The sequence below is a fragment of the Triticum aestivum genome, chromosome 1D (genome assembly GCF_018294505.1).
Source record: "Triticum aestivum cultivar Chinese Spring chromosome 1D, IWGSC CS RefSeq v2.1, whole genome shotgun sequence".
NCBI lineage: Eukaryota > Viridiplantae > Streptophyta > Magnoliopsida > Poales > Poaceae > Triticum > Triticum aestivum.
In genome coordinates, this window is record NC_057796.1 from 33801237 (window position 1) to 33809968 (window position 8732).

Below are 8732 nucleotides of genomic sequence, written 5' to 3' on the forward strand. Positions count from 1 at the left end.
GGAAAGTGTCAGGGGCGAGGGGGGCAAAAAAAAAGCCCTTCAGACTCAAACTCGCTAAACCCAAAATCACCCCACCCTAATGAACCCATTTAAACTGGTTTTTAGTCCAGTTTTCTTCAAACAACTCCACATGACATCCAACACGTCACCGATTCTGCAATCTCTTGCCTATGGCTCGCCGCCGGAGTTGGCTCCAGAGGTGAGGAAGTGCCGCCGTGAGGGCCGGACGGATGTATGAGCACCAGCGGCAGCAAGTTGCCTCTTAACTAGGGCATGCGCTGGAGAGAATCATGGCTGGGAGAGAGAAGGAAACAAAACAGGAGAGGGAGATAGAGGGAGAGGAGAAAGAAGAAAAGAGAACCGAGATCAAAATCGGTCTAAGCAGGTTAGGGGGTGATTTAGACGGTTAAGCAAGTTCGAGGTTGTGGTTTGGACCACCTGCACTGTAGACCATTAGCGGAGAAACTGGTGCAAGCTACGAGAATCATCTTCTTCTCATCATAGCAGTACTTCTCATTGTTGTTGAAAAACATCTCTCGGATGATAGATGGACAGAATACCTTTCGCTGGCAAGTACACGAACCCTTCTGGAACATCTCCGGGTCGTTGTTGTAGTTCATCCGAAACCGCTGAAAGAGCAAATCGTTCTTGTCCGTTGATAATATTCCCTTCAGAGAAAACACTACAGTTAGAGACTCTAGATAACAGAAGAATTGAATGGGATATTAGATAATGTGGATGATGACATAAGACCTTCAGTATCTCATGAGCTCCGTATTCGCCTTTTCCGGACTTCACTAGCATCCAAAAGCATGTTCGTACTGGTTTCTGTTGCGGCCTGTGAATTAGCATGTGCAAAGAGTCAGCTCATTTTCTTATGGTATGTTCTAACTACTAGAGCAGTCAAGCCTTTGCAACAGGATACCATTAAGAAAAGGGGACACTGGCATTAATAAGTATTCGTCACGGCATACTGCTAAACAAGCAATAAATTTAAAGCATGTGTACTGCTGAAGTGGAACCACTAAATTCAGATATTACATGCCGGTTGACAACTTCCTAAATACTTTTGATTAGTTGAAGATGTGCTCTTTTAGGAGGAATAACTCACATTCTGCATGTCTCCATGACAAATAATCACAAAGAATCTTCGGCTTTGGGTAACATAGCCTCTGCCTCAAACTCTAGTTCTTTATTTACTTTCCAGTCCAGCATGTAAGAATAAGTGAGACATGAACATGAAGAAAGGTTTAATCTGCATAAGAAGTTGCATATCTTATCAAAGGCTTGACCAGTTGAAAACACATACTGTAGATATTCATAAAACTAAATAAGTACCTCTCATCTCTCTGATATAATTCAGTGTTATCCAGGAACACAAAGCTGCAGCAATAACAAAAAGTAAATATGATCATTTGCAACAAATGCACAGGATAGCCATCCAACAAACATAAAAACACCTGCTTAAATTAAGTGTCCCAGGTTCACATTTACAGCTTCATTGGATGGTTAATTTATTATGGTTTTAACAAGATATCTTATCATTCCAATAAATTCAATCAAGTCACTTCTGCTGATGAGAAGAGGGAGATTTGTGCCAAGCAGAAACACATGTCTTTTTCATGGTTTTCTCCTTGCAAAAAAAGTGATTCTGACGGGGTATATCCTAACTGTACCAGTTGCTAAAACCATAGCCAAAGATGATATCAGGGAATCACTCCATCATAAGAGAAGCAGAAGCATTCGTCAATTTTAGAGCACTCTCATCGTTCGGCTTTTCAAATGAATGGGATCAGCGAGAATCTGGAAAAGAAAAAACTCAAACGATAGGACAGTACAACTATTTAAACGGCATTGGAGCATGCATTTAAATAAATAGGAAACTATGGGTCCTCACTGAACATATCTATATGTTTGAACTTGAGTCCTGTAACAATATATGTTGTTGATAAATGAAGTGACATTTCGATTTGACAGTTAGCTTGTTAATATTTGTCAAAGTACCAATTTACTCATTTTGTTGTTGTTGAGAGTATGGAACCAGTCAGTTTGTTGCTTATTTTGCCACTGCATTTATCTTTTCCTAAAGCCATCTGGGATAAGGACGCGGAAGTCTTCAGGGAGATTTGATCATGTACCCTTAATTTATTTTATTTTTGCAGGGGGATCATATGCCCTCATTTTCTTTGCCTTCTTGGTCATTTGCCCTGTCTAATTACTTGAATAGTTTCAAAATTCTGAGGCTAGTAATACCGCGTGTAATGAAGGTCTTGCCCCTTGGTAAATTTGCAATTTCTCCAAACTCTACATATCTCAACAGAACCAACCAGCCCGACATGTTCGTCCCATTTGACAGACCAAGCACCGTCTCATACAGGATGGTGACCACGATCAATTGCGCGGATATTCTACTTCACTAGCAACACTAGAAGAAGAATGACGAAAAGAAAGTACACTAAAACCTGAAGCTTTGCATTTTGGGCAGCCAACTTCTTGATGCATCGATCCAGTGCTGCAATCTCAACCCTAATAGCATCAATTTGAGCTCTCGTAGCATCAACTTCAGCCCTCATAGCATCAACGTGTCGCTGCATTTCTTGTGAGAAGCTACGAGCAGCCGCATTGCCCATGATGAGCACATTTATTATCCAAATTTCCTCGACCATGTCCAGCCACATGAAGAAACGCCACAGTCTTTCTCCTGTCCAAACATACTGAATTCAGTAAGTTGCTTGAACCAGACATGAGGAAAATCATAGGACATACTACTTGGCTCTGAACATTAAAGAACAGAGAAGCAACCTTCATATCCTTGCCATTCCTTGGGCATTCCACGGAATATTTGCCCGGATTCAGAGATGTCGTTGACTGCTTCAGGATGAACTCTTCTGTTCCACATTTGGACAACCAGTCAGAGGGAGTCCCTTTGTGGGCGCCGGCCGGGAACAGATACGAGTGCAAAGACAGGGTTAGCGGAGCGAGCCAAGGCTGGAGCGAAATTGAAAGGACAGATGCAATCGATAGGTAGAATCGGTTACCTAGTCGCCGGAGGTGCGGCACCCGTGCTTGCCAGATTCGCCCCCGGGCCCATGGTGCTGGGGGAATAGCGGTCACAGTAATGCCGGAGTAGCCGAGCCGCCTGCGGTTGCTTCCTGGTGGCTGGGGTCTCCGCGCCGCCGGAGCCGCTGGATTCGCCGTGCAACGCCGCCGTCCGCCGGAGTGGAGAGGAACAGAGGACGAGACAGGGGAGCTGGTTCGGTCGGTCGGTCGGTCGATCCGTTCAGATCGGAAATTGCAAATTTACCACGAGCGCAAGACTGACTTCCGTGATGTAAACTGGTGCAAACTACGAGAATCATCTTCTTCTCATCATAGCAGTACTTCTAATTCATTGTTGAAAAACATCTCTAGGATGATAGATGGACATAATACTTTTTGCTGGTAAGTACACGAACCCTTCTGGAACATCTCCAGGTCGTTGTTGTAGTTCATCCGAAACCGCTGAAAAACAAATCGTTCTTGTCCGTTGATAATGTTCCCTTCAGAGAAAACACTACAGTTAGAGACTGTAGATAACAGAAGAAATGAATGGAATATCAGATCATGTAGATGTTGACATAAGACCTTCAGTATCTCATGAGCTTTGTCTTCACCTTCACCTTTTCCGGACTTCACTAGTATCCAAAAGCATGTGTTGTACTGGCTTCTGTTGTGGCCTGTGAATAAGTATTCGTCATGGCATACTGCTAAACAAGCAATAAATTTAAAGCATGCGTACTGCTGAAGTTGAACAACTAAATTCAGATATTACATGCTGGTTGACAAGTTCCAAAATACTTTCGATTTGTTCATGACATGCTCTTTTATGAGGAAAAACTCACATTCTGCTTGTCTCCATGACAAATAATCATAAAGAATATTTGGCTTTGGGTAATATAGAACCTCTGCTTCAAACTGTGGTGGCTGCACTAATTCTTTATTTGGAAAATATTCTTTCCACTTCATCAAGTAAAAACAAGTGAGACATGATGAACATGAAGAAATGATTAATCTGCAAAAGAAGTCGCATATGTTATCAAAGGCATGACCAGTTGAAAACACGTGCTGCAGAAATTAATAAAACCAAATAAGTACTACCTCTGTAACAAAATGTAAGACGTTTTTAACAATTGTACATGAAACAAAAAGTGTCCTATATTTTGTTACAGAGGGAGTACCTCTCATCTCTCTGATATAATTCAGCGTTCTCCTGGAACACAAAGCTGCAGCAATAACAAAAAACAAATATGATCATTTGCAACAAATGCACAGGTTTGCCATCCAACAAACATAAAAACACCTGCTGAAATTAAGTGTCCCAGGTTTACATTTACAGCTTCATTGGATGGTTAACTTATTACGGTTTTAATAAGATATCTTATCATTCCAATAAATTCAATCAAACCACTTCTGCTGATGAGAAGAGGGAAATTCGTGCCATGCGGAAACTGTTATGGCCGGTTTAGCTAGGCCCACTGGGCAATCTTAGCCCACAAGTTATCTTAGGTTAATTCTTATGCAAGTTATCTTAGGTTAATTCTTATGCAAGTTATCTAGGTTATAAATATAGGCTGTAAGACTCTTTTTGGAATCAAGCAATAAGAATATTATTATCCCTATTGCCCGGCTCCCACAGGAGCCGGAACCCTAGCCGCCTCTAACCCTAGCCGCCGCCGCCATCTCCTCTCCCGCGACGGCGCCCAACCGCCGGTGCGGCCGCTCATCGCCTCGCCCAGCCCCCTCCTTCCCTTACCGCTTACGCCCCAGGCCTGGTAGGGTACAAGCTCCTACCAATTTGGTATCCAGAGACTCGGGTTCGATCATGTCGTCATCAACACCCACGCCGCCGCTGCTCATCATCACCACCGCCCCGATGACCACTGCCGGGTCTCCAACGCCGCCAGCCCCGATCACCTCCGCGCCGCCGGCCCCCGTCACTTCCGCGCCGCCGACAACCTCCGTCTTCACGCCGGAGGAGATGACCAGCACCCTGCGGGACCTCGTGACGGCCGTCCAGGGCATCTCCCTGTACTTGGCCGGCCCGCACACCACCCCGCCGGCTGCGCCCCCCCGCCTACAGCCACCCGGCGACGCACTGGCCGATCCAGAACGCGTCGGGCCCTAGCGGGACGGCCCTGCTGCCGTTCCAGGCGAGCTACACCGGCGGGCCCCCGCCGCTGCTGCACCTGCCCTGGTACTCGGTACCCGCGGCGATCGCCGGGGCCCATCCGTCGCTCCAGCCGCCGCCCGCCCCAGCGCCGTCCTGGCCGCAATGGCCCGCGCCGGTTCTCGCTGCGCCACCCGCGCCTTCCGCGCCCGCCCCAGTTCCGCAGTGGCCGCACTGGCCCGCGCCGGCCCCAGCCGCGCCGCCCGCGCCGATCCAGCTCCCACCGCCGCCGCCCAGCTCCGGACTGGGCCAGTCCACACCGGGAGGACTTCCGATCCAGCAGGTTCGGTTTCCGCCGTCACCGTCCCCGATCCCGACCTGGCTAACCGGGACGTCGCCGCCGCCAGTTTACACAGAGGTCGGGGACCCACCGGTACCCACACTGCAGTCTGCGGCCTCGTCCGGCTCCGCGGGGGCCTACGACAACCTCCCCACCGTTGACCGGGTGCCATCATCATCACTGCTCCGCACCGCCGAGCCGGTCGGCCATGGCGCGCCGACCCAGACGCCGCCACGGTTCGCCAAGATCGATTTCGCCACTTATAACGGCACGGAGGACCCGCTTAACTGGCTCAACCAGTGTGAGCAGTTTTTCCGTGGCCAGCGCACGCTCGCGTCGGAGCGCACTTGGCTGGCATCCTACCACCTCCGCGGTGCAGCCCAGACCTGGTACTACGCCCTCGAGCAGGACGAGGGCCGCATGCCCCCTTGGGAGCGCTTCCGCGAGCTCTGCCTCCTTCACTTTGGGCCTCCGGTTCGCGGAAGCCGCTTGGCGGAGCTCGGCCGCCTTCCCTTCACCTCCACGGTGCAGGACTACGCCGACCGTTTCCAGGCCCTGGCATGCCATGCGTCGGGTGTGACGGCGCAGCAGCAGGCCGACCTCTTTGTCGGTGGACTTCCGGATCACCTCCGCGTGGACGTGGAGCTTCGGGGACCCCAGGATCTCCAGTCGGCCATGTACTACGCCAGCGCGTTCGGGCGCCGCGCGGTGGCCATCCAGCAGGAATCACCGTCCCGGACCGCTGGGTCGCTACCCGGGCCGGATTCCGCGCAGGGTCGGCCTGCGCAGGCTTCTGCGGCACCCCTCGCCGCGACCGCGGCGCGCCCGTTCCGCCGGCTCACCTCAGCCGAGCTACTCGAGCGTCGCCGCCAAGGGTTGTGCTTCAACTGCGACGATCCCTACACGCCCGGCCATGCCTGCCCGCGACTCTTCTACCTGGAGGTTGCAGACTACATTCCGGAGGACGCCGTCGCCGCCGACCTGGCCGCCCCAGCTGTCGAGAAGGTGTTTGACGCTGGTTGATCGCCTCGAGGAGTTCCGCAAGCGCTTCCCCACCTTACAGCTCGAGGACGAGCTGTTTGTGCAGGCGGGGAGAAGTGTTATGGCCGGTTTAGCTAGGCCCACCGGGCAATCTTAGCCCACAAGTTATCTTAGGTTAATTCTTATGCAAGTTATCTTAGGTTAATTCTTATGCAAGTTATCTAGGTTATAAATATAGGCTGTAAGACTCTTTTTGGAATCAAGCAATAAGAATATTATTATCCCTATTGCCCGGCTCCCAGAGGAGCCGGAACCCTAGCCGCCTCTAACCCTAGCCGCCGCCGCCATCTCCTCTCCCACGACTGCGCCCAACCGCCGGCGCGGCCGCTCATCGCCTCGCCCAGCCCCCTCCTTCCCTTACCGCTTACGCCCCAGGCCTGGTAGGGTACAAGCTCCTACCAGAAACGCATGTCTCTTTCATAGATTTCTCCTTGCAAAAAACAGTGATTCTGACGGGGTATATCCTACCTGTACTAGTTGCTAAAACCATAGCCAAAGATGACAGCTGGGAATCGCTCCATCATCAGAGAAGCAGAAGCATTTATCAATTTTAGAGCACTCTCGTTATTTGGCTTGTCAAATGAATGGGATCAGCTAGAATCTGGACACATTAATAAGTATTCGTCACCGCATACTGCTAAACAAGCAATAAATTTAAAGCATGCATACTGCTGAAGTTGAACCACTAAATTCAGATATTAAATGCCGGTTGACAAGTTCCTAAATACTTCCGATTAGTTGAAGATGTGCTCTTTTAGGAGGAATAACTCACATTTTGCTTGTCTCCATGACAAATAATCACAAAGAATCTTTGGCTTTGGGTAACATAGAACCTCTGCTTCAAACTGTGGTGACCGCGCTAATTCTGTATTTGGGAATATTTCTTTCCACTTCATCATGTAAAAAGAAGTGAGACATCATGAACATGAAGAAAGGATTAATCTGCAAAAGAAGCCGCATATGTTATCAAAGGCCTGACCAGTTGAAAACATGTACTGTAGAAAATTATAAAACTAAGTAAGTACTACCTCTGTAACAAAATGTAAGATGATATCAGGGAATCACTCCATCATCGGAAGCATTCATCAATTTTAGAGCACTCACATCTTTCGGCTTGTCAAATGAATGGGATCATCAAGAATCTGGAAAACAAAAGACTCAAATGACAAGACATTACAACTATCTAAATGGCATTGGAGCACGCATTTGAATAAATAGGAAACTATGGGTCCTCACTGAACAGATCTATATGTTTGAACTTAGAAGAGTCCTGTAACAATATATTTTGTTGATAAGTGCAGCGACATTTCGATTTGACAGTTTTACTCATTTTGTTGTTGTTGAGAGTACGGAATCAGTCAGCTTGTTGCATATTTGGCCACTGCATTTATCTTTTCCCAAAGCCATCTGGGCTAAGGGCGCGGAAGCCTTCAGGAAAGTTTGATCATATGCCCTTGTTTTATTTTACTTTTGCGGGTGATCATATGCCCTGATTTTTTTTTTGAGAATGACATATGCCCTTGTTCTCTTTGCCTTCTTATAGTCATCTGCCATGTATAATTACTTGAATAATTTCAAGATTCTAAGCCTATTAATGCACGTGAAATGAAGGTCTTGCCCCTTGGTAAACTTGCAATTTCTCAAAACTCTACATATCTCAACAGAACCAACCAGTCTGAGTTGTTCGTCCCATTCGACAGAGTGAGCACCATCTCGTACAGGGTGGCGACCACGATCCATTGCACAGATATTCTACTTCATTGGCTTCACTAGCATCTAGCAACACTAGAAGAAGAATGACGAAATGAAAATACACTAAAACCTGAAGCTTCGCATTTTGGGTCGATCCAGTGCTGCATCTTAACCCTAATAGCATCAATTTGAGCGTCGCTGCATTTCTTGTGACAAGCTACGAGCAGCCCCATTGCCCATGATGAGCACATTTATCATCCAAACTTCTTCGACCATGTCCAAGTACTTGTCCAGCCAGATGAAGAAACGCCAGTATTTCACCTGTCGGCTGTCGAAACAAACTGAATTCAGTAAGTTGCTTGAAGCAGACATCAGGAAAATCATATGACATACTACTTGAATCTGAACATTAAAGAACAGAGAAGCAAAATTCCTATCCTTGCCATTCCTTGGGCATTCCACTGAATATTTGCCCGGGTTCAGAGATGTCGCCGACTGCTTCAGGATGAACTT

The 8732-nt window shown here is 48.0% G+C and overlaps 1 pseudogene; it reads right to left on the minus strand.

Annotated features, from left to right (window-relative positions):
• Positions 1–461: 461 nt before the first annotated feature.
• Positions 462–7108, minus strand: LOC123180106 (tRNA(His) guanylyltransferase 1-like; annotated as a pseudogene).
• Between the last annotated feature and the right edge of the window lie 1624 nt (positions 7109–8732).